This window comes from Strix aluco, chromosome Z, assembly GCF_031877795.1.
Source record: "Strix aluco isolate bStrAlu1 chromosome Z, bStrAlu1.hap1, whole genome shotgun sequence".
NCBI lineage: Eukaryota > Metazoa > Chordata > Aves > Strigiformes > Strigidae > Strix > Strix aluco.
The window spans coordinates 16573184-16596508 of NC_133971.1; the positions used below are offsets into that span (position 1 = coordinate 16573184).

A 23325-nucleotide genomic window follows, 5' to 3' on the forward strand; every position below is an offset into this window, starting at 1 on the left:
GCCGCCTCTTCTCTCTCATCAGGCAGCTCTCCCCGAGAGCTGCCTGCAGCCGCGGAGGCACCTCTCCCCAGCTGGGGAGCTGTGTTCCCCCATCTGGCTGTGCCTGCAGCACCCCCCAGCTTACCCCAGCAATGTCTGCACCCACAGCTCCTTCAGCACCTGGGAGCTGCAGCAAGAGGAGAAACAGCGTCAGGCCCCGCTGCCCCCCAGCCCGTGAGCAGAGGTGGACGCCTGCACAGCCCTGCCCCGTGGGGAAGGACACACGGGCAGGACGAAGCCCCGTGGGGTGGGACAGAGCCACTGCCCAGACCCTGGCTCCCTCTGTCCTGCCACAGCACCTGCTTTGGCCCTTCCCTTCTGGGGATCAAAAGGTGACCAGGGGATGCAGGACGCAGAAATGCCCCCCATCCCTCCCTGCCGGCGTGCTGCCCGCTCCCTGCCCAGGCTCTGCACGGAGGGCAGAGGCCCTTCACAGGAACCTCTCCTGCCCGGCCGTGGGATGTGGCACCACGACTCACTGGAAAGTGGCAGTGCAGGAGCCCCTGGGCCAGAGGAAGATGAGGGAGCTCCTCTCCTCGCGGCTGCCGACACCCTCCACGTCTTCCTCCCATGCCGCCTCCTTCCCGTCACTCAGCACCCACAGCTGGTCCAGGGCCAGGCGGAGCTGTGGGCGCAGGGTGGTGCCACCTCTGCAGAGAGCAGAGGCAGGCAGTGAGCTGGAGGTGGCCTCCTTGGGGTGCCCCACCCCGGGCAGAGCCCTGCTCCCCCCCTGCCCTTGGGACGGGCATTGGTGCATCCAGCACACAGGTCCCGGGGCCGGGGGCCAGGGTGTCCCAGCCCTTGAGCTGGGGCCAGGGATGGGGCAAGGGCAGCTGGGTCGGAGGGTCTTACTGCAGCTTGGTGACCACCAGTTCCTCCTGGAGGAGGAGAAGGCGCCTCTCGCTCCTCTTGCAGCCCCGGGTCAGCTGCACGTCTGCGCTCAGCACCGGCTCTGCATCGGCGAGAGAGTCCCTGCGGAGCAGAGCACGGCAGGCATCAGAAAGGCCGCTGCTGCGGGGCCCGGACGTGCCCCTCTGTCCCCGAGCCATGGGGGGAGCCCACCTGGAGCCACAGCAGCCGTTGGCCTGGCCCATCCTGCCCGGGACAGGAGGACCCTCGCTGTGCACCAAGGATGCGGCCCAGCCGGTGACAGCGAGGATGGGAAGCGGGTTGCCGGAGCCTGGTCAGCGCTGCTCGGCCAGACCCTGCCTCCTCCCAGTGCCGCTCCGTGCCAGCACAGCTCCGTGCTGCCGGCGCTGGGGGCTGTTGGCTCCAACTGACTGACAGCCCGACCCCAACGGACAGTGGGAGGGGCCACGGGCTGGGCGTTCTCTCCAGCATGGCCCCGCCTCTCTAGCATGGCCCCGCCTCTCTTGCCCTGGGGAGCCCAGCGCAGGACGGAGCAGAGGGAAGGACCCCCCCTCCCTCCACCTGCTGGCAATGCCTCTTGCCTTGGGCTTCCCCGCTGGCTCCCAGGCTCCAGCTGCACTTGGTGCCGCTGCTCACCACCCTCTGGCCTTGGCTGGTCAGCCACTTTCTACCCACCTCCCCCTCTCCTCAGCCAGCCCACGCTGCTTCAGCGTCTCCACGGGGCTATTCTGGCAGACGCTGCGGAAAGCCTTCCTCACGTCTGGGTGGACAGTGGCCACCGCACTCCTCTCGTCTCCCCAGCCAGTCATTTCACCACAGAAGGTTATTAGGTGGGGCCAGCAGGGTTTCTCCTGCTGACTCCATGCTGACGCCTAGTTCCAATGACCTTCGTTCCTTCATGTTTCCAGGACGTGCTGCGGCATTCCCAGCACCTCCATGAACACAGGAGCCCCTCTTCTCATCCAATATAACAATACGTTCAGGGTACCTGGTCCTATCTAAAACTGCTATGGAAATACTTGTGTGCTTGGCCTTAATCCAGGCGTGGTTTTTTCAAGCCTCTCCAAGGACGTGACTGTGAACACTATAGTAACTATTGAACAAGATGTGCGGGCTTTGTCCTCATGAGTCTACACGAGAGGGGAGAAGCAGCTGTGGTGGGGCAATTCCCCCCCTGCTTGCGGGGCCGCTTGGTGCTCGGTGTGATTCCAACCCCTCCCCTGGGCCACACACCAGCCGAGGGTGGTGTGGATTGTACATGGCAGGGGACTAAAGCCTGCAGCTCCTCGAGGCTGAACTGGAGTTCAACTGCCCGTTGGTCAGGATCCCGCAGCCCTCGTCATGATGGTGCCTGGGACACACACACACACACACACAGACACACACACACACAGAGTGACAGAGAGGGGTGTCTTGGGAGGAACCAGGCACCTGGGGAGTCCCCAGCCCCACTCTGAGGGAACCCAGGTGTCCGGGGGGTACCCTGGTGTGTGTGGGGGTCACTGGAGTGGAGGTTGGTCACGGGGGTATTTGGGGAAGTTTTGGGGTGATTTGGGGTACATGGGCTGATTTGGGATGATATGGGGGGCTTGGGAGCATATGGGGAGGTTTTGGGGGTGATTTAGGGGATATGGGGAATTTTGGGGTGGTTTGTTGGGATATCAGGTGGTTTTGGGGTCATATGGGGGATATGGGGGAATATGGGGAAGTTTTGGGGTGATTTGGGGGATATGGGGGGTTTTGGGGTGATTTGGGGGGATATGGGGGGTGTTGGAGATATGGTGTGATTTGGGGGCATAAGGGGGGGTTTAGGGGTGATTTGGGGGGATATGGGGGGTTGGGGGGATATTGTGGGGTGATTTGGGGGGATATGGGTAGTTTTGGGGGTGAGTTGGGGGGATATGGGTGGGTTTGGGGCCATATGGGGAGGTTTTGGGGTTGATTTAGGATATATGGGGGGTTTGGGGGGATATGGGGGACATGGGAGGGGTTGGGGGGATATGGCAGGTGATTTGGGGGGATATGGGTGGTTTTGGGGGTGATTTGGTGGGATATGGGGAGGTTTGGGGGGATATGGGTGGTTTTGGGGGTGATATGGGGGTGTTTGAGGGTATATGGGGGATAGAAGTGGTATTTTGGAAGGATAAGGGGGGGTTGGGGTGATATGGGAAGGTTCTGAGGTGATTTGGGTGTATTTGGGGAGATATAGGGGATTTAGGGGGGATTTGGTGAGATATGGGGGAGTTTGGGGGCATATGGGGAGGTTTGGGGGGTGATTTAGGGGATATGGGTGGGTTGTGGGTTGATTTGGGGATATAGAGGAGGTTTAGCGGGTATAGTAAGTTTGGGGGTGATATGGGGGTGGTTGAAGGGATATGGGGGTGATTTGGGGTTTATGGGGGTTTTGGGGGATATGGGGGTGTATGGGGAATTTTAGGGGTGATTTGGGGATTTATGGGGGGTTTGCGGTGATATGGGGGTATATGGTGGGGTTGGGGGCATATGGGGGTGATTTGGGGGCATATGGGGAGTTTTGGGGGTGATTTGGTGGTACATGGGGGGTTTGGATGGGATATGTGGGGGAGACTTGGGGGATATGGGGGTGTTTGGGGGATATGGGGGATATAAGGGTTAATTTGGAAGGATATGGGGAGTTTTGAGGTGATCTGGGCGGATTTAGTGAGATATGGGGTTTGGGGGGTTATGGGGAATTTTGGGGGTTGATTTAGGGGATATGGGGTGTTTTGGGGTGATTTGGGGGGATATGGGGGGTTTGGGGGTGATTTGGTGGGATATGGGGTGGTTTGGGGGGATATGGGGGATATAAGAGGTAGTTTGAAATGTTATAGGGGGGTTTATCCCCCACAAGATCCCTCCCAGTACCCCAGTAGCCCCCACTGGACCCTTCTTGCACCCCATTACTGTCCCCCAGGACCCCAATATCTCCCCCAGAAACCACCCCCAGGAGACCATTAGACACAACCCCCCCTCCCATCCGGACACTAATAACCCCCTGAACTCCCCCATGACCCCAATAACACCCCCCAAGCATCAAGACCCTCCACCAATACCTTCCTCAAAACACCCCCAGGACCCCAGTACCTCCCCCAGAACCCCCTCCAGGACATCCCCAATCCCCCCACCTCAGACACCAATACCTCCCTCAAGACCCCCCCAAGGACCCCAATAACCATCCCAAACCCCTCCAGGAACCCACCCCCCGACTCCATTACACTTCTTCTAGGATCCAAATAACCCCCCCCAGGGCCCCAATAACCCCCACAACTCCCACAGAACCCCAATAACACCCCCCCCAATAATCCCCCCGGGTCCCAAATCCCCGCTCACGGCACAGGCAGGAGTGTGGGCAGGTGCTGTGGAGGGACAACGTGCTGGAGCCCCCCCGGGGGTCCCCCTGGCTCCCACAGGGCCTACTTCCTGCTGACAGTCTGCAAGGGCTTATGGTCTGCAGTGAGGCGGCCTAGGCAGGAGGTCCTCCAGCTCTCTGTGGTCTGCACTGAGGGGTGTTCCAGGAAGAGAGTTTGGTTCACCCAGCAAGTGGGAATTCCTCCTTTTAAAACACTCGCTTTGTTCTGGATGGCTGAATGAACAGTCTTCCTGCAAAGGTGGCACCAGCACCAGCACCAGCAGCACCAGCACCAGCACCAGCACCAGTGGTGGTGGCTCCGGCCTAGCAGTGGGTGAGTGCAGGGGCTGGGGCCGATTTCCCTGGAGAGGGTGGTGGGATCGCCAGGGAAGGGGAAGCTTTGGTCTAAAAACCCAAACTTTTTCATGGTTCTGATTTTTTTGAAAAAAAATGTTTGTTGTCACAGTTCAGGCTGTTCAGACGTTCTGATGTGTGACTGTGCTTGTCCTTTTACCTTGAACTTGGTGGGTCTTTGCTGTCTGTAAGGGTCTGTTGTGTCTGCGGGGTTTATCTGTCAGGTTACCCCAGGGAAAGTGAGTTTTAGCCCTTTATTTTTACTTCAAGTGTGAAAGAAGTGACGCATATAATATTTTCTGCTCTCTGTGGTGATTTGGGTTGGGTGGGTTCAATCTGAGGAAACACCTCAGAGTGGTGCTTCAGAGGGTGCCAGTCACCAGAGCCAGGAGGTGCTGATCAGAAACCGGCATTAAGCCCGAGGGCGAGAGCTGAGAGAGATGGGGGGTGGGGGGGGGGCGCGGGGTGAGCAGGGGGCTGTCCTGCAGCCCAGCCCCTTTGCAGAGTCCTGCTGCTCCTCTGGCTTTCTGGACAAAGCTCAGTTTCTGTGCAGAGCTTCTAATTTGCACCTTTCCCAAAAGACAAATCCTGTTTGTTTCAAGTTGGAACGACCCTGCGCAGCTTTCAGAAAAGAATCTCTTGACATCTGCAGGCAGAGCAGAAGTCTCACACAATGAAGGTACAAGAAGTAATTGAAAAGTAATTAAAGGACAAGTTTCTGTGTGCTGGGTTCCTGGGAGTGCTTCTGGTTGCGAAATCCGGCAGCACCACTTGCTCTGAGACTGCAAACAGCCGGCAGAGCTCCTGCCGTGGGTGGCACTGCTTCAGCCTCCCCCGTCAGCTGCTCCTTCACCTCCACCTCTCTGCTCTGCACCAGCTCTGCATTAAATAGTCGCTTTTCACTGCATGTAGCTGTGGATTGCTGTAAACGTGATGTAACTGGTTGCCACCGTTCTTCTTTGCAAGCTTGTCCCGCCTGGTGTGCTGTCGGTCTGCAGATCGTCACCTCGTTCCTAGGTGAGTGTTGGGGCTTCTCCTGGGGTCTCCTGTGCATCTTCTTAAATGTTGACAAAATGCCTGTGTGGAAATAGAATTAATCATCAGAATAATTGCTAAGGAAGAATTAATCAAGATTTAAACAAAACCAGGCTCCTGTCCAGAACACCGGTGTAGTTCACCTTGCCTGTTTTTTCTTCCCGTCGCTTTCAAGCTCCTGTTCAGTTCTGCTCTGCCCTGCATTTCTGCTTGTTCTCATCCCAATTTCATGTAGCCAGGCAGACCGACTTCCTCCTCCTCCTTTTCTCTGGTTTTCTCCCTGGGAAATCTGTTTTCTGTAATTGCCTGGTCTTCGTGGAAACACATTTAAAAACTGCTCTCGCAGGTTCCCCCCTTTCAGGAGGTGCCTGTGGCTGCAGGGATGCCGTGTGAAGCAGGTGGGACAGGGCTGGTGTCTGCTCCGGGTCGGGGTTTGCACCCCTCGGGTGCTGCGGAGAGGCAGGGTGCTGTGGGCTCGCGGCGGTAGCTCGGGGTCGGAGCAGAACCTGGTCATCGGGGAAAACGTGAGTTTTCCTGGAGTGACTCCCTGTCCCTAAGGCTGGCTGGCGGCCTGCAGCCGGTGTGTGCCCTGTTCCGGGGAGCTGGCCGGGGGGCTGTCAGGGGAGCGGAGAGGTCTGACAGCACCTTCCTGGGGCGCTGGCTGGGACAGGCTGGGGAGGTCTTGAGCTTTGTGTGTGGTGGTCAGGGGAGGTGATGCAGCAGGTGGAGCCGGCTCGTCTCTGATCGACCTTTTGAGGCAATTCCTGTTGGGGATTTAGGTTTTAGGACAGTTAACTGAAATCTTGCTTTATAAGTTCTTGCTGATCGATATGAAAAATGCAACACCTCAGAATGGCAGTAGTCAGAGGTGGGCTGCATCTGGATCCAGGTGATGCTCCTCTGTCCTTAGAACTTAAGGAAGGAAGCTTGCAGGTGTCAGTAGTGCTGCTGCTGAGGGGATTGGGTTTTCCAGAGCTGGGGAGCAGATTCTTACCCTGTCTATACTGCGTCTGCACTGTGAAAGCTTGTGCACAGTAATGCCTTGCTGTCTGTCCCTTCTGTTTCAGAGCTCTGCTGTCAGTTGTTTAATACCCTACCCTGGTTACTGCTGTCATGGTCCTGTTTTCCTTCATCCTTCACTGACCGTGGTGAGCAGCAGGCTCAGAAGGTGTTGATGAAAATGTGATGGATCAGGAGAGGCAGCAGGACCACTGGGAGTGAAAGAGTTGTCAGGTGTTCAGTGTCACAGGAGAAGCAGCTGAGAGGTTTCAGAATGGTGATTTGTTTGAAGATGGGTCACACGGGGTCACCAGGACATCATGAAGTTTAATTTTGTGTTATAAAGGGATTTTCCACTCTAAAGCTCAGGCAAGTAGCAGTTATTTCTTGGTATATTAAAAGCAGTTAGAATTTCCTCTACTACTTCTGTCATTACCAGGTGTTGAACTGGCAGCTGACAACCCCAGTGGTCTCGCTTCTGTCTCACCATCTTCCACGTCACACCAGCTGTTCCTGTGTGGTTCAGCTGTGTGCATTGCTGAGGCGCCTGCACATATTCCTCTCTATCCCATTGTTTCCTACGGGAAAAACGGAATTGGGAACAGTCGCACTCTGGGGATTCCATCCTGGGCAGGCAAAGGGATGTGCCTGAAACTGTAGTTTGACTGTATGTGGAATTATTGCAGAACCAGAGTGTAGGGTTGGGGAGTCAAAACGTTTCAGCAGCAGTGAAGAGAGAAGTATGGGAAGGTTTCAGCTGCAAGCCTGCGCACACTGGGTGTGCATGTACTTGAATGCACGGCTGCATTGCCCCAGGCTGCAGAGGTTATTGTGTAGAAAAGCCCTTGGTTAGTGGAATAATTGTCTGTTGTTGAGGATTTCTGGAAAGTAAATGGCAGATGCGTTATGCTTCTGACTTGTTTATTCCATCACTACAGCCAGAATCTCTCTGACTGTTTTAGTGTGTCCCTTTCTAGCCTTGGCCTGTTGTCTGAAGTTGGTCTGCTCAATTTTTGTGATCCTTAAGGATAAAGTAGTTCATGGTGAAAACTGAGTCTTCATCTGAGTTCATGCTGATAACACAGTTCATGATTATTCTGGGTCAGGGATTGTCTCTTTTATGCTACTACGGTGCTTGTGGCTGAGTCTGATACTCGGTCAGGGCAACCACAGCTCTGGAAATCGGTGACACCCTCTGCTGCTGACCCATCCGTGAGCCCCAGTGGGACATCCCGTACAATAAACCTGGCACCAGGTGTGTGTCTCCCCCCGCCGCCCCACCTTGTTTCTGTGTTTTTACCAGCGTCTGTGGCAATTACTGCTCTGCCATCGCAGCGTTAGGGCTTTTGTTTGGGAAAATGTGCGTTCTGTAAGACAGTCTCTTGTACCTTTGGTTTATTTACAGAACTCGTGGGGAAATGCACAGGTTCACGCATTCATATTGTGACGAAGAGGGATAAATTGTTGGAATGCTTCTAGGATTTGATGGCTTTGTCAGTCTCCTTTGGTGGGAATGTTTAAGGCTGTTGGCTTTATGCTTTGGCTTAATTCCCACATTGCTTTTGAGAGGTTTGAGTGCACTGACTAGAACCTTTTTGTAGGGATCAGTTGTATTGTTCTGATATTTTGATTTTACAGATAAAGCTACTGTTCAGTATGAAATGAAAACAAACATTTTGCCTTTAAAACTCCGGGCCTTATTTTCCTTGAAACTGGATTTTCAGATGTGGTGTTAGAAGGCATTGCAGAATTCTAATTGTTATTTCTGCATCTTGTTGCTGTTTAATGTTTGGTGGCCTGAAGAACAGTACTGTGTAAGATCTATAAGCAAAGTGGGTTTGTATTTTAGGAATACTTGCCAGCTGAATAGTTTATACCTTGGACTTAAACTCTAGGGGGTGATCTATGCAGGACAGCCACGTCATAGAGTAGCTGGTGCATGATTTCTACTTGTAGTCAGCTTCCTAATTTGTAGGCTTAATTTTGCATGGGTTGTGTGTTGAACTTTGCAGCAGTTTGTTTGCGTTACCATTTGCTTGAGGCCTGGGCAAAGATTTAAAGAGTTTGCAGACTTCAGGATAAGTATTTATTAATTTGTCATGCTGTGTTATTATTTGAAAGCTCTTTTGAGTATTGGTGGTATTCAAGAAATTGCCAAGATTTAGAGGGTGACTCTATACCTCTATGTACTGAGCAGAAAAGGACAATGGATCTTTCTAGTTGCCGGGCAGCTTTCTTTGCTTTCTTTGGTCAATCTATCAAGATTATGCTGCAGTGTGGCTAATTTATTTGTTAAATGCAACAACTCGTCTTAATGGAGAGACTTAGGTCAGTTCTGTAATCAAAACTGGACTCGCTGTCCCCGCTTCTGTGTTCATACTCACTTTCTCTAACGCTGCCTCAGTGAGATTCCACTTGAGGGCCGAAGAATCACAAAGCTGGACCAGATTTTGCTAAATGGAAATAACGTAACAGTGGTAAGTCATTGTTGTTAAAAGGCTGCAGGCATATATTTTCTGTACCTGTAAGCTGATCAGTAACTGAGTTCAGCTAGTTCAAGCTGCGCTTTCCAGACCCTTCCATTACATGAGGTACTTTCAAGTAGCTTCCAGGGCGTATGTGTGTATGAATGATGCTGGAAGAGTGATGTGGTTGCCTTACTTGGTACGTGTTACAGTTTAAAATAAAATAAAACGAGAAGTGTGTGGCCTTAATTTTATTTTGGTGAGTGTTTTTCGGTTTTCAGGTGTGCAAGGGAATCACTGCCTTTGTTACCCACTCTGTAGGCCAGCTCATACAGTGGCTTTTAACTCGTGCGTGCTTGCGTGCATAAGTATAGAGGTGGAATGCATCTACATTTCATCCATTACTGTACGTAGAAATGTGTTTGCAGCAGTTTGGATGCTTAGAAGCTCGTCGAGTCATTTGGCGCTTGTGGTACCGTGCAATGCCCGGAGAGCTGTACCTTTACATGCTCAGGAGAGAAATCTGGAGGTCTGTTGGATTATACCAAATCAGAAGTGCCGTGATTTTTAGTTTATTGTGTGCTGATGTCTGTAGATCAGTGCTGAAACAGTCATGAAATACTGTGATTAAGCATCCCTAAGCTGAATTCTGCAACTTCCTGAATACGACAAAAGCAGACCCATGGTAGTTCTTTGCTTGTCTGCATGGATGGCTGCAAAGTCTGGCCTTCCTGCAGAGGGTATTCCTAATTTGTGGGAAGAGAAGAGGAGGACTGACTTGAGTCAAAGTTGGCTCTGTGTGAATGAGGAATAATTTCCATTTTGCTGTCTTAGCTACCTTGCACCTCCTCACTGTGTGTCTGAGCACGTGCCATCTTGACTTAACCAAAGCAGACAAAAGTCTCAGAAATGACTGTGCTGCATCCTAAAAGGATAGTGCATGTTCTGACTTCTTGTATGGGGTGAAATTGCTACCGTCCAGTGAAGCTGCTGGTGTGTTCTCTTGAAGCAGAAGCTGGTGATTCTTAGCGTGCAAATTTCCAGCAAGACGTAGAGATGTTTCGGTATTACAACTCGTGTCTCTTTGAGGGACACATCTTCCCACATCAGGAGGACTGTGCTTTAGACTTTTCCTTACTTTGGTGCCAAAAGCAGCAAAGCTCTTTGTCTTTAGAAGTGCTCAGCTAATTATTAAGAATATATCAGTAAAAGGAATGGTTATTCTCTTTTCCCTTATTGATGTTTTTCCTTTTGTATTTCCTTTTCTGTTGTTCAGTTCTTTACTTTCTTCACAGGAAAGTGCTGTGCTGACTTATTCCCTGCTGCCTGTAGAAGGGCTCGGGCTCGCTCTTAGTTTTTGGGCTCTGCTTAGCCATAGAAGTTGGAACGAGGAGACCAACTTCCCAGTGCAGAGACAGTCTGGGGAAGAATTGGCAATTGGAGAAATTCTTCACGGAAGGGAGCATGTTCTTTGTCCTAAAAACGAGCTGTAGTGTTTCTAGACAGACTCATCTCCTTGAAGTGAATAACAAAGACAAAAACCAGGATGTGTGTTATCTAGGCACTCCTTCATGTTTTGTTAAACATTCTTTGCGTTTTGGAGATTTTTTTTTTGGCCTGCACTTCTCTGGCGGTAACTGACTTCCTCTGTTGGGAGAGGAAGATACTACTGAATCTAAAAATCACTTTTGTGATCTACCATGAAGTCTCCATCTGCTAAAAACTGTTGTAAAGCAAGACCTGTCAGGTGTGGGTTTGTGAGACTCAAATCTATGGCACTAGCACCAGCTGGTTCCTGGAGGAGAAGGACCTGAAGTATAAATTGATGCAGCTGTCATCTATGAAGACATGTCGTATCTATATATCTATAACCTAAAGAGAGTTCTTGGGGTGTGGGTTGTTTGTTTATTTGTTTTGTTGACACACTCTTGCAGTTGACAGTTGAAAAAGACAAGGATTTCCTCTTCAGGAAAGGTGCATTGCTAATGATAACGCTGACTTTGTTAAGTTGAAGTCGTTGAAATCACTTTCTTGTGAAGACACACTGATCTGTTCTGAACAGAAGGCCTTTTTGTTAGTTCCTGTGTTCCGTTATGTAAGCACAGAAGTTATTTTTCTAACTGGTTGATGGAAAAGTAATAGTTCTGTTTCAGTTGCTGTCAGTCTTCAGTTTTTCTCCATCTGTTGTATTTGTTTATGGCCCAAGTCTATGTAAAATACAGGTCGTGAGGCAAGAGATTGCTGTTCTTCAGAGCAGGGGCAGGTGCTAAGCTGGATCATTTGTTTAAACACTGCTTCAGGCTGTGTCACCAGAAACCAGGGGGTAGAGTGCTGGAGAATTCGTAAAGCTCTTCAAAGTGGATGCAGCTGTTGGATGCTCGGCAGCCTTTGGTTCAGCTCCCTTTTGCTTGGTAGATAGACTTTCCTAGTTCACGTTCAAGGGATAAAACCAAACCAAAGCAAACCCTAAAAAAAGGCTGGTGTTAAAAGTTCTCATTGGTGTCCGTGGTGACTCTGCTTTCACCACCAAGTGCTGCTGTGTACACTCAATGAAACTGGGAGCTGCCCGTGCCTGCTTGCGTAGATCTGAGTCCTCGTGTTAGGGTAAATGTTCTTTTGACTGCATCTGTTCTCCTGTGATATAAAAACGTGACAGATATTGGGAGCGACTCTTTAGGAGAATTACTATAAAGGAAGGAATTGCTGGTTTTATTTTGTCATGATGGACAAAAAATAACTGATTCTAAGTCATGTCTGCTGCAGCTTATGCTTCCACAATACACTGCTCAGCTGATTTCTGTGTGTAAATGGCTTTGGAGGGGAATCCCAGGTGCCTGCTGTTGCTCTAGGGAGAAGCAGGCTGCAGCATGGACTCAGAGGGCCAGGACGTGCTTTGCCTTCATGTCACCAGAAGAAGAACGAGGAGTTGAAGAAGGGGCTGGGGAGCAAGAAACTGCAAGTTGCTTTACGAGATCCTTTTGCCTTGCTCTGTCTGACAGAAAAGCTGCCTTCTGCTCGCTGGGCCTTAGCCCGAAACACTGTGAGCACTCCTTGCTCGAGCCTGTGAGAGGGGAGAGGGTCCTTGCTCTGCCAGGGAGTGTGCTACTGTGGGCTGGCTTGTTCTGAATAGATGATCGGCAGTTGTCGTGTTGAGATTGCATGGTGACAATCTATACAGTTGACCCCCTGAATGGTTTTTCATTTCTGTCCCCGTTTCCTTCTCCAGCTATTTTTAATACATCGTTTAAAACCAAAAAGTTTTAAACCTTCCATTTGACTGGAACATTATCTGTTGGTTTTGGCTGCAAACATTTTATTTCCTAAAAATAAGTCGCCTTTTCATCGGAACACTTAAAAGATTTCTAGCCAGTGTAGTACTGCTGTATTGGGGTTTTTTGAATAAGTTTCTCTACATGTTTCAGTGTGTGCGCTTAATTTCTACTTCACTTAGTATTTTGAAAACAGTCTTAAGCTGAACAGGGGTTTCATGCTTGGGAGAGAAGAAGAGCAGATCTTGACTCAAAAGCAGCTTTTCAAAGGGAAAGGTGAACTATTTTATTTCTTTTTGGATTTTTATTCTGATAGCACAAACATCGTGTTTTCTCAGGATTTTGTTACCTCTGGAAAAAAACCCCTTGGTATTGCTTCGCTTCCTCCTTCTCTGGTTGGCTTGTTTGTTGTTGGTTTGTTGTCTGTGTTGTTTTTTTTTTCCCCATTCCCTCCAGAGGAAGCTCTCAGACTGTTACCTTTTAGGAAGACGTTTTAATTCGTGACTCAGAGGTCTGCAGACGTCACTCTAAAAACAGTTTCTGTGCATCCAAACGCTGTTTATCCTTTATAATACGAAAGGAAAGATTTTTAACCTCCAGCAGAGAATACAAAGTATTCCAGATGGGTCTGGTTTGCTTTGCCTTCGGGATTCCTGTTGCCTGTTGCTTTGGAAGTGTAGGTAATAAGCTTTTCAGTTGAGTAAACGAGTGCTGGTGTTTTTTTGTTTTTCTCCCCCTAGAAATCTAGTGCTTAATCATGCTGCGCTGTGGTGTAGGAGTTGTGGACGCTGTGCTGTTCTCCAGAATGCCCCTTAGGCTGCCACTACAAGTAGGTCATTGAAAATAATTACCTTAGGCTTTAAAAATATGGAAATGTTAACGATGCATAAAGTTTAGAGCAGGGTAGCCTCAGGTTAAAATCATTTCATGCTCATTATGACGTGCACAGTGATGGTTCCCTTCAGGTTTTTGGGTTGGTTTGGATTTTTTTTTCCTTCTTTAAGATGGCACTGGTTGCAGAGATCTTAGTTCACTACGTGCCTAACTGTCTTAGTGTGGACGTGGATCCTTCCTGCCTGCTATTTCAGTTTACTGGCAGACATAGTTAAGAGAGCTGTTTGGCGTTGTGGAGTGTATGTATGTATGTGTATAAAGATGTATGTAAATGTGTATGAAAATAAAAAGACCTACAGTGCCCTCCCCACATCCTTAGTTTTTCCTGACCTGTACTTTGGCATTAGCAAGATTTTAAACTGACCCAAGTGTTGCTATTGCAAATGTTTCCGTGTTTCTCTAACTATTTTTATGAAATAAATTTAAAAAGTAATCAAAGCACTAAAGGTTTTGTTGCTTGCCCTAGAATTATAGAGGCTTTCCCTGCCTAATATCTATTCCTTTTTCCAGGATTCACTGTATTTTTTTACCATATGAAATAGAAAGAGATTTCTGTCTTACTGTTGGCTTTTGATAGGTATTTTTTCCTTGGGGAATTGCCCAGCAATTAAGCCCCAGGCTTTGGAATTCAGCTGATGGACAGTTTGCATGTCTGTGTCCAAATATAGATGCTAAGAAGCCATCATACAGTTCATGTTCATAACTTTATGAAAAGCCTCCCTTTTTACCCGAGGAGCTGTCCTCTTCCTCCTCCTCCTCCTCAGATGATCCTATTCCAGAGGAGCTCTTATGTTTCATTTGCAAAGAAATCATGACCAGCGCAGTTGTTACTCCCTGCTGTGGAAACAGTTATTGTGACGAATATAAGTGTTACTCCCGTGTTTGTTAATTGCAAACATCACACCTGATCTTCTGACAGCAGAAAGATCATAACATTCCTTTGTTACCAGCTCTGTTTAATATTTAAGTATACCCCGAATAGGAAAGGACTCTTCTTGTAGAAAGGAAAAACCAAAGGCAGAAGGCTTTTTTCCCTTTTTATGCATCTAGTTAAATCCTCTTTCCATGCGGAAGGATGAGTACGAGAAGAGTGCGTAATGCTGCAGCTGAGTACAGTATTAGTTATCAAATGCATTGAGCTTGTGCACAGTCCTTTCTCTCATACAAAACTATAGAGCCAACGCTGGTGACTTACTGTGGTCTGCAGCAAATGGCTCGTTGGGCATTTAATCCACATTCTTCTCCACGGGAGAGTTGGTTAAAACCGTCAGAACTTGAACCTACTAATGGTTTCTGGAGATGTGTCTTATTCATGAACCTTGAGGTTGGGGACTTCTCACTGTGCTAGACAGTGGAGAACTGACTAGTCAAAACATCAGGACACGGCCTACTCTGCATCTTCAAATGTTACAATAGTGAAATATCAAAACTGGGCAGCTGTTTCCTGCATACTAGAAATTTTTTACACTGCTGAACATTCATAGCTTCATGCTCTCAATTCAGGACCATATTCACCCATTAACCATCTACAGGATTTTATAACTGATTAGAACCCCAACAATGTCCTTAGTTTAGCTAAAACCTGTTTTGATGATTCTGATTATACCCAGGTATTAGAACGGCATTACTGGAATGTGAGGAACATACATGCCCAGCGTGTCATCAGACAGGTGTTTCTCCCGATACTTTAGTTGCCAACAAGTGCCTACGCCAGGTAATGCAGTGACTTTTAGATAAACTGTTTGTAAGAAAAGTCTAGTCAGTCAGTTAGCTGAAGGGGAAGAAAATATTAATTTACATCTCCTTAAACAAGGCTAAATGGAATAAGGCTAAATTTACTTTGCAAATACATTCCCTGTTGTTACAGAAGCTGACAACTCTTGAGAGACAATCTGGCAAATTCAGGTCACACTTGTGTTTAACAGGATTGCCTCAGTTTCAAAGTCAGTGTTAACACTGGAGTGCTTTACATACAGATAGTCTGAGTTACCAGTCATTAATGTCAGTGTTTAATGGGATGTGTTCATATATCACCGAAGGGTTTGGCTTGGAAGGGAACTTAAAGCCCATCCAGTCCCAACCCCCCTGCCCCAGGCAGGGACACCTTCCACTAGCCCAGGATGCCCAAAGGCCCGTCCAACCTGGCCTTGAACCCTTCCAGGGAGGGGGCAGCCACAGCTTCTCTGGGCAACCTGTGCCAGTGTCTCACCACCCTCACAGGGAGGAATTTCTTCCTGATAACTAAACTGAATATATCCGTATGTTGGTTTATTTTAGGATTGATAGTATAATACACAAGTAATTTTACTCTGTGGAGGCTTTTGTTCCTAGAGCTACTGAAGGTTCATGTTACCTCTTTGTAAATGTTTTTCTGCCTCTAGGCTGTGAACAACTTCAGAAATGGAACTGGTTACACACAGAGGCTCTGTAAGCAGAGGCAGCAGCAGCAGCCACCAGCACCTCCACCAGCACTTGTGGCTCTTACACCCCCTGCTGCACTGGTGACTGCCACGGAACTTCCTCAAACTTCCCACCTGTCAATCCCTGGTTTGTGGGAAAAGAAGGTAAGTTTGTGATTCTTGTATTTTAGCAGAGGAAAGTGAATGAAGGAGGAGCATGGTGGTGAGCACTTCTTGTTCTCAACTTAAGCACATGTACCTGTGGATGGTGAATTAACCACCTCCTTTGGCAGCCTGTTCCAATGCTGACAACCCTTTCCGTGGAGAGGTGTTCCCCAATAGCTGATCTAAACCTCCCCTGGTGCAACTTGAGGCCGTTGCTTCTCCTCCTATCCCTTGTTACTTGGGAAAAGAGACCAACACCCACCTTGCTTGTCACGTCCCGCTCAGACGAGGGGGACAAGTGACTCAGATTCGCAAATCCCCAATGGAGCGGACAACAAGTCTCCAAGTCTAAACATTTATTAACTACTCACAATGTACTAATTGAACACACGATAGTTGGCTAAGTATATAGCAAGTTGTGGCAAGCAATATAATATGCCTTGCATTGCTTAATAGGAAAGGGAAAAGAGGGAGATAGAGGGAATGGGGAAATACAGATCACCGGTCTGGGTTTCTGCGCTGCTCCTGCCGACGAGGGTTCCGGGAGGCACGGGAGACATCCGTCTTTTTTGCTGGCATCTGTCTTCTTCGCTTCACTGCACTCTCTCTCTCCCGGGCCGCGCCCCCCCCCCCTTCCCTTCTTGATTTATACCCACTTTCCTTGGGTCCATCCCCTAGGTCGACTCCCATACCTACGTATCCCATGTACGGGGAGGGGTGAGGTGTTTCATGGGATGATGTAATTAACATGATCATGTTAGCCCTCGTTAGCATATTGAGGGGTGTTAACTTTAATATGCATTTTGTGGATAATGAAGCAAAGGTCATTCACCGGCCAGATGGCCCCTGAAGTTTTGGCCAGGTGCACCAGAGCAGAGCCGTCCTGTCTTCACAGGGCTCCCTCCTCCAGTCCCATCTTGTGTTATTCGGGCAGCCTTATCAGCTTCGACCTCCACAGAATGCACCCTGTGACTCATAGTTTTGTCTTGCGAGTGTTTGAGGCATTTCTTCGATCAGCCTCAACTTTTGCTTTCTCAGGCTGTTTTTCTTAGTTTCTCACAGGCCTGGTTTCTCGTCTCTCACATTGCTACAACGTCCTTTCAGGTAGTTGTAGAGAGAGATGAGGTCTCCCCGCAGCCTCCTTTTCTCCAGGCTAAACACCCCCAGTTCCCTCAGCTGCTCCTCACAGGACTTGTTCTCTAGACCCTTCACCACCTTCGTTGCTCTTCTCTGGACGCGCTCCAGCCCCTCAGTGTCTGTGTTGTAGTGAGGGGCCCAAAACTGAACACAGTATTCGAGGAGCGGCCTCACCAGAGCCGCGGACAGGGGGACCGTCGCTGCCCTGGTCCTGCTGTGATTTCTGACACAAGCAGGATGCCTTTGGCCTCCCTTGTCTAGGGAGGAGAAGGAGAACAACGAGACTTAAAGAAGAGTGGGGGCTTGACTCAATGAAGTTGGGCTGTTTTTCATGTTTGTGTTTCGATGGCCTGTCGGACGGCAGTTACACTCAAGTGCATCTGATAACAGCAAAAATGACAGAGTGTTTTCTCCAATAGACTTTCTGGGTGGAGATGGTGAACATGCAATACTAAAACAAGACGAATGTCATCCTAAAACTTTCCCTAAGACTCGTAGGAATTGTAAACTGGGTTTGCTTAAATAGCACGTCCACCTTTGCATCTGCAAGCAGTATGCATTTTCTCATACTGGCCATGTTTTGTTTCTTGGTGTCTTTTTGTGATAAAGGTCAAGCTGTAATTGTAATAAAGGTCAAACTTATTTTAACAGGGAAAAGAAAAAGTCCAGACTTCATGAGTTTACAGATGATTCAGGAACAGATGGAATATAAAAAGACTCCAAAGGAGCGCAGGCATTCATTTTCCAGGTAACTGCTTTACATGTCTGTAACGGAGAAGCCGGCTGTCTAGAGGAATCAGGAGGATCTGCACTGCCCCTCTGCAGATGGATGGGATGATTCCAGGGGTTAAGAGGGAGAGGAGTTCCGTATGTAGGTTACTAGCTCAACTACGTCAGAGATTACAGTTGACTGAGAGTTACAATTTGGCAGCAGTTGCTGAGGAGCAGGTGTCTCTTTCACTAAAGCTTCTCTGCAGTGACACCCTTCACCTCCTGACAGCCGTGAGGAGGCCAGAACCTGAAGAGGTCTAGTTGCTGGATTTTCTGCGTCTCCCTGTTCTGAGTGTAACCGTTACCTCAAAGCACTTGGGAGGAGATATGGGAGAGAAATTGTCTTCAGCTCCTCCTTTGTTTATCTCCTGTGGCTACACGGGGAGATGTTAACCTGGACTGCAAACTGGTGGCTTTCCTAGGAATTTCTTGACATTGATTCATTTTTCTTAGGAACTAAAAGATCAGACTTGTTTGTAAGGAAATCTTAAATGGGTGAAGGACTTTGAGAGGAGGAATGATGCTAATGACAATATGCGGAATAATGTGAAATGGTTCTTTAAAAATAATGAAAGAAAAACTTGTGAAGAAAAAACTTGGGGTAGCTGATGTTTTCTGTGCCCAGAATTCACTTGGGCAGGAGTCTGAATAGTTCTCTCCTAGTAATGCTGTCAGCATCTTTCCTGGAGTAATGGCATTGAGTCCTATCACTAGAGGCTGACTTTAGAAGCTTTTAGAAATTACTTTTCCTGCAGTGCAGTCACTGCCCTTGGTTAGAGCCAGAGGTATGTGAAAATTTTGCTAGGACGTCTGGGCTAGAAGTGTGGATCAAATGGTCCTGTATGTAAGATTGCACTACAAGTATTCTGCAGCCTGGACAAATTGCCGAGTAAGCAGTGACATTGAGTAGATGAAACTGGCATTGTCAAGCTGACCTTTACTGTCTTCAGGCTAAACGGGGTGTTCTTGTCGTTTGATACTGCGCTGTAGCCATTAAGACTTGCTCTTTCTGCATCTTACTGCACGAGAATAGTTGTGGAGTAGTGAAAAATGTTCCTGTACCAGTAGAGGGCAGCACACTCCCCCTTAAATCAATCAATAGCTGTGGTGTTACGTGTGATAGAAGCCCGTGGAAATAGAGGTTCCCTTCCTGTATGTTTTTGCACTAACAAAGCAGTGGCTGTTCTGTCTTGTAAGCAGAAACTTTTACATGTTGGCGAGTTCTTCAATTTGCAGTAGTGGTATGTCAGCAGCTGAAAGCAGCTTTGACATGAGCATACGGAGAGTCAAAAAACAAAACAAATTTGGAGGAAATAAATGGGGAGAGTGACTGTTTAGAATTAACTTTTTTTTTTTTTTTTGTATTGTGGGTTTTTTTAAGGTCCAAGGTTCCCTTCATCTAGAAGTTCATATACGTACTGCGAGGGAAGATCACATTCTTCCCTCCCCTGCTCCTGACGTGGGGATTTTCTCTAATTAGTACTTTGCCTGTGCTGTTGAATTCTAACTCAATTGAGTTTATAATGACTTTACTTTTAGTAATACAAGTCACTTTTTTTTACATTTAATAAAAACATTAGGACATGATTTCAAACAATAAACAACATAGGATAGAAAGAAACCTGGCTTGGTGTGTCTTTAATTCGGTGTGTTGTATATTACAAGCCATGTCAGGTCACTGGAAATTGACTTGGTTGGTCAATACCGTAGACAGCTCACTTCTATGTTTTCTGTCTCATATTGTATGAATCAGAAATCTAAAGAAATTAAAGATAAGAAAAACTCAGGAAAGGTAAAAAGAGGCAATGGTTATTAAAGACATACACCTAAGAAAATATGCCACATGTTAGTTGCAGGAGTGTTTGGCGAAGAAATAGCAGGAGGTTGCTGACAAACTCGGGATGCAGCAAGTAGATTCCCTCTGCATGTTTTAAGGTTTCTGAGTCCTTGAAATGAGACCTGAGAGGACTCTGTGGTTTTTTCCTCCTCCAGCTCCAAAGTGAGCTCTTTATCACTTCATCATAACGTCGCTGCCACGCAGCTTTGCAGAATGAAGGATTAAGGGGGAACAGTGAATGAGGGCACTTTTTTGGGGGCGGTGGGTGGTGGGCAGAGGGTTGGTGCTGAAGAGAAGAGCTTCTTTTTTCTTCTCTAGCAGTCTTGCCCCCTTGGAACCACCAACTCCCCCCCAAGCCCCCCAAAATAGCTGGGGACACCCAGAAACCCCTTGAGGCCCCCCAGAATAGTGGGGACCCCCTCAAACTCCCCCTAGGACCCCCAAAATCCCCGAGGCTCCCCAAAATCAGGGGGACCCCCCTCAACCCCCTGGGACACCTAAGTCCCTCTGGGACCACCAAAACCTCCCCAGGACCCCCCAAAATTGGGAGGACTCCACCTTAACCCCCCAGGGACCCTCAGTTCCCCATTTGGGATCCCCCCCATCCCTACTGTCCCCTGCAGGGGTCTGGGGGAGGCCCTAGTGATGTCACCCCCTCCTCCTACACCCCCAGTTCCCCCCCTGGGATCCCCAACCCCCTCCTCCACATCCCTACTTTCCCCTGCAGGAGCTTTGGGGGGTCCCAGCACTGTCACCCCCCACACACCCCCCCATTGCCCCACACACTGTGTCCCTGCTGTCCCCACCATCCCCTGCAGGGTTTTTGGGGGAGTCCCACCGATGCCACACCCCTGTCCCTGCACCCCCAAACTCTCAAGGACACCTGGGAACGGGGGGTGTCCCAGTGACCCCCACAACCACTCCCCTCAGATTTGGGGAGCCTGTTGTCACTCGTGTGTCCCCCCCCCATCCCCCAGGAAGGGGACAACACCAGGCTGACAAGGAAAGCCACCAACAGCCTCCACTTGTGCTCTCGGGGACATTCTCATCCATGAGACATCCCCCACATTGATGCCTCATTATCCTGAGGGACCCCAAGGTGGCTCTTAGTGATGTCCCCATCCTCAGGGTGTCCCCCCATGTTGACATGCCTTTGAGGGGACACAGGAGACCCTAGGCTGGATCTTGGGGACATCCCTATCCCTGGAGTGCACCCCACTTTGATGCCTCAAACCTGAGAGGGGACCAGGGTGTCCCCAGGGTGTCTGTGGTGATGTCTCTATCCCTGGAGTGTCCCCAACATTAGCACCCGTTACCTTACAGGGTAATTTGGCAGAAAATAAACCCCCTTGCATCCCAGTTTATCCTCAGGTGTCAGAGGGGCTGGAGGTGGCTACGTTTAGATTCTGAGTGATACTAACTTGTCACTATACTTGTCACTTGGTCCCGCGTGACTCTGGGCTTGGGTTTCCCTCCTACAGCACCTCGACTCAGCCCTGACGCCCACTGGGAATGGTGCTGGGACAAGGGACGATCCCAAACCCCTCCCTGAGGATTCATCTCAGAACAGCTCCCCGCTCCAGAATATCTCGTGGCAGACTGTGGGGACGGATTCCCGTGCAGGTCACAGGAGACAAAACCACAGACAGTCAATATGATTGGAAGTCAAGCTCAAACTTTTATTAGCAAGCAAGCCCTTATAGACTCTTGTGCCTTCTAAAAATAGCAGCAAGCCCTTATATACTGTTGTGCATGTTTATTTCTAAAAGTAGCTCCCCTCGGTACTTTCCACAAACACTGCTACCCGTACGTAGCCAGTAGGTAAGTTCCTGCTTTTGCAATTCCAAAAGGTCCCTTCTTTATCAGCTTCTTCCTTAACGAGCACATTCTTTTCTTCTGGCCTTCTTGTAACTATTTCTTGCTTTTAGATGTCGTTAATCTTCTGACCCGAGTGCTAGTTGTACTCTTCCATTGTCAGTGTGGGCGGAAAGTTCAGTAAAGCAGCATACACACCCACAGCAGATTCAGTCGCAAGAGAGAAAAGATCTTTTTATTGTAGACAGCAACTGCGGGGGCCCTGGAGTCACAGCGGTTCAGGCAGGGAGAAGGAATCAGCACCTGCAGTGACAGAGTCAGAACGCTCTGGTGAATCCATGAGGGCAGGAAGAGGCGGGGTTTTGTTGCCCTCTCTCTCTGGGGAACACCGTTTATGAGGAATTGCTTACGGCCCAGAGCAGAGAGCCATTGCTGGCATTGGCTATGGGCACGCACCTGGGCTGCCTGACCTGCTGCACCTTCCTGCATCTTTGCGCTGCCCCTCCAGCGCCTGTGGAGGGAGGGCTGGGGCCCCCTGGCCAGGCTGGCTGACCTGGGTGGGCGGGGGCAGCATGCCATCTTCCTCCTCCTCCTCCTCCTCCTCCTGATGCTGCTGCTGCTCCCTCCTCCTGCAAAGGAAAAGAGAGAAGAGCCCGTCAGTGGATGCCGCCAGGCCAGTGCTCCCGGAGCCTGCCCTGCCCTGCCCTGCCTGCAGCATGGTGCTGAGCATTGCGGCAGGACGGGCAGGGACCGGCAGCTGGAACCGTGGCTCCGGCTCAACAGCTCCAGCTCGGGGGCTCCTGGGACCGGTGTGTCCCCAGGACAGCCTGGCCCAGTCCTGGCCTGTCCTCCTCCAAGCTGTGGGCAGCACCAGAGGCTGCGTGTCCCCGCAGAACCACGTCCAGCGGCTGCTGCCAGCACTGTCCTTCCTCCTCCGGCTGATGTCCTCCCTCAGGCTGCCCAACCTGCATGGGGATACTCAAGGGGCAAGGGAGCACAGCCCAGCCACTTGCAGGAGGGGCCTTTCTTTCCCAAACTCACCTGGTGAGTGGCAAAGTCCCCCTTCACTGCTCGACGGGACCGTCAGAAGCCCTTGCTTGAGATCAGCCTGCAAGAGCCAGGCTGCGCTTAGGGAGGAACCCCACAGCAGAAAGGGCCACCAGCCAACCATCCCACTGCTCACCCATCCCTGCACCCCGGCACAGCCAGAGGAGAAAGGCAGCCGTTCTCCCCTCTGCCTAGCCCTCCACCAGCCTCTCCAGGCTGCTGGTGCTGAACAGCCTCCACTCGACAAGAGAGCAGCAGTGGCAGAAGGTGAGCAGTGATGCCTGTGCTGCTTGGCGGGAGGAGCACTGCTGGGGACAGCGCCCGGACCAGAAGGACACTCACGGCATGGTGGCGGCTCCGCTTCTTCTCCAGGAGTTGGAGTGATGGGATGAGGGTCACTCAGGGTTTCTTGGCTCCTTCTGGTGTCCTGTGCACAGGGAAGGGACAGGGGGAGAGCTGGGTGAGCCCCAAGCTGCCTCGGCATAGAAAGCTGGTCATCCATGGTGCTGTCACCACTGTGACCGACCTCCCTGTTCCTTCTTCCCCCAGATTCCTGTGCCGCGCATGACCTCATACAGTACGGAGTGTCCCCGTGCTCAGCTGGGGTCAGCTCTCCCGGCAGCTGTGCCCCCTCCTGGCTTCCTGTGCACCCACTCGCGTGCAGAGCCTGGGAAAATGAAAAATCCTTGACTTAGGACAAGCACTACTTAGCAGCGACTATAGCATCAGCATGTTATCAGCATCATTCTCATACTAAATCCAAAATACAGTACTGGACCAGCTCCTAGGAAGAAAACTAACTCTGTCCCGGGCAGAACGAGCACAGGCATCTGCCTTCTTTGGTGCTCTGCTGCTCTTCTCT

General features: G+C 49.8%; 1 long non-coding RNA gene across 1 annotated transcript in view; it reads right to left on the minus strand.

The window, feature by feature from the left end:
- Window positions 1-625: 625 nt before the first annotated feature.
- LOC141917981 (uncharacterized) overlaps window positions 626-23325 on the minus strand; it is a 105999-nt gene continuing 83299 nt past the window's right edge. Inside the window, exons 2-3 of the long non-coding RNA XR_012621536.1 lie at window positions 892-1011; window positions 626-689 (exon numbers count right to left, since the gene is read on the minus strand). This is a non-coding gene — a long non-coding RNA (uncharacterized LOC141917981). The remainder of the gene's footprint in view (window positions 690-891; window positions 1012-23325) is intronic.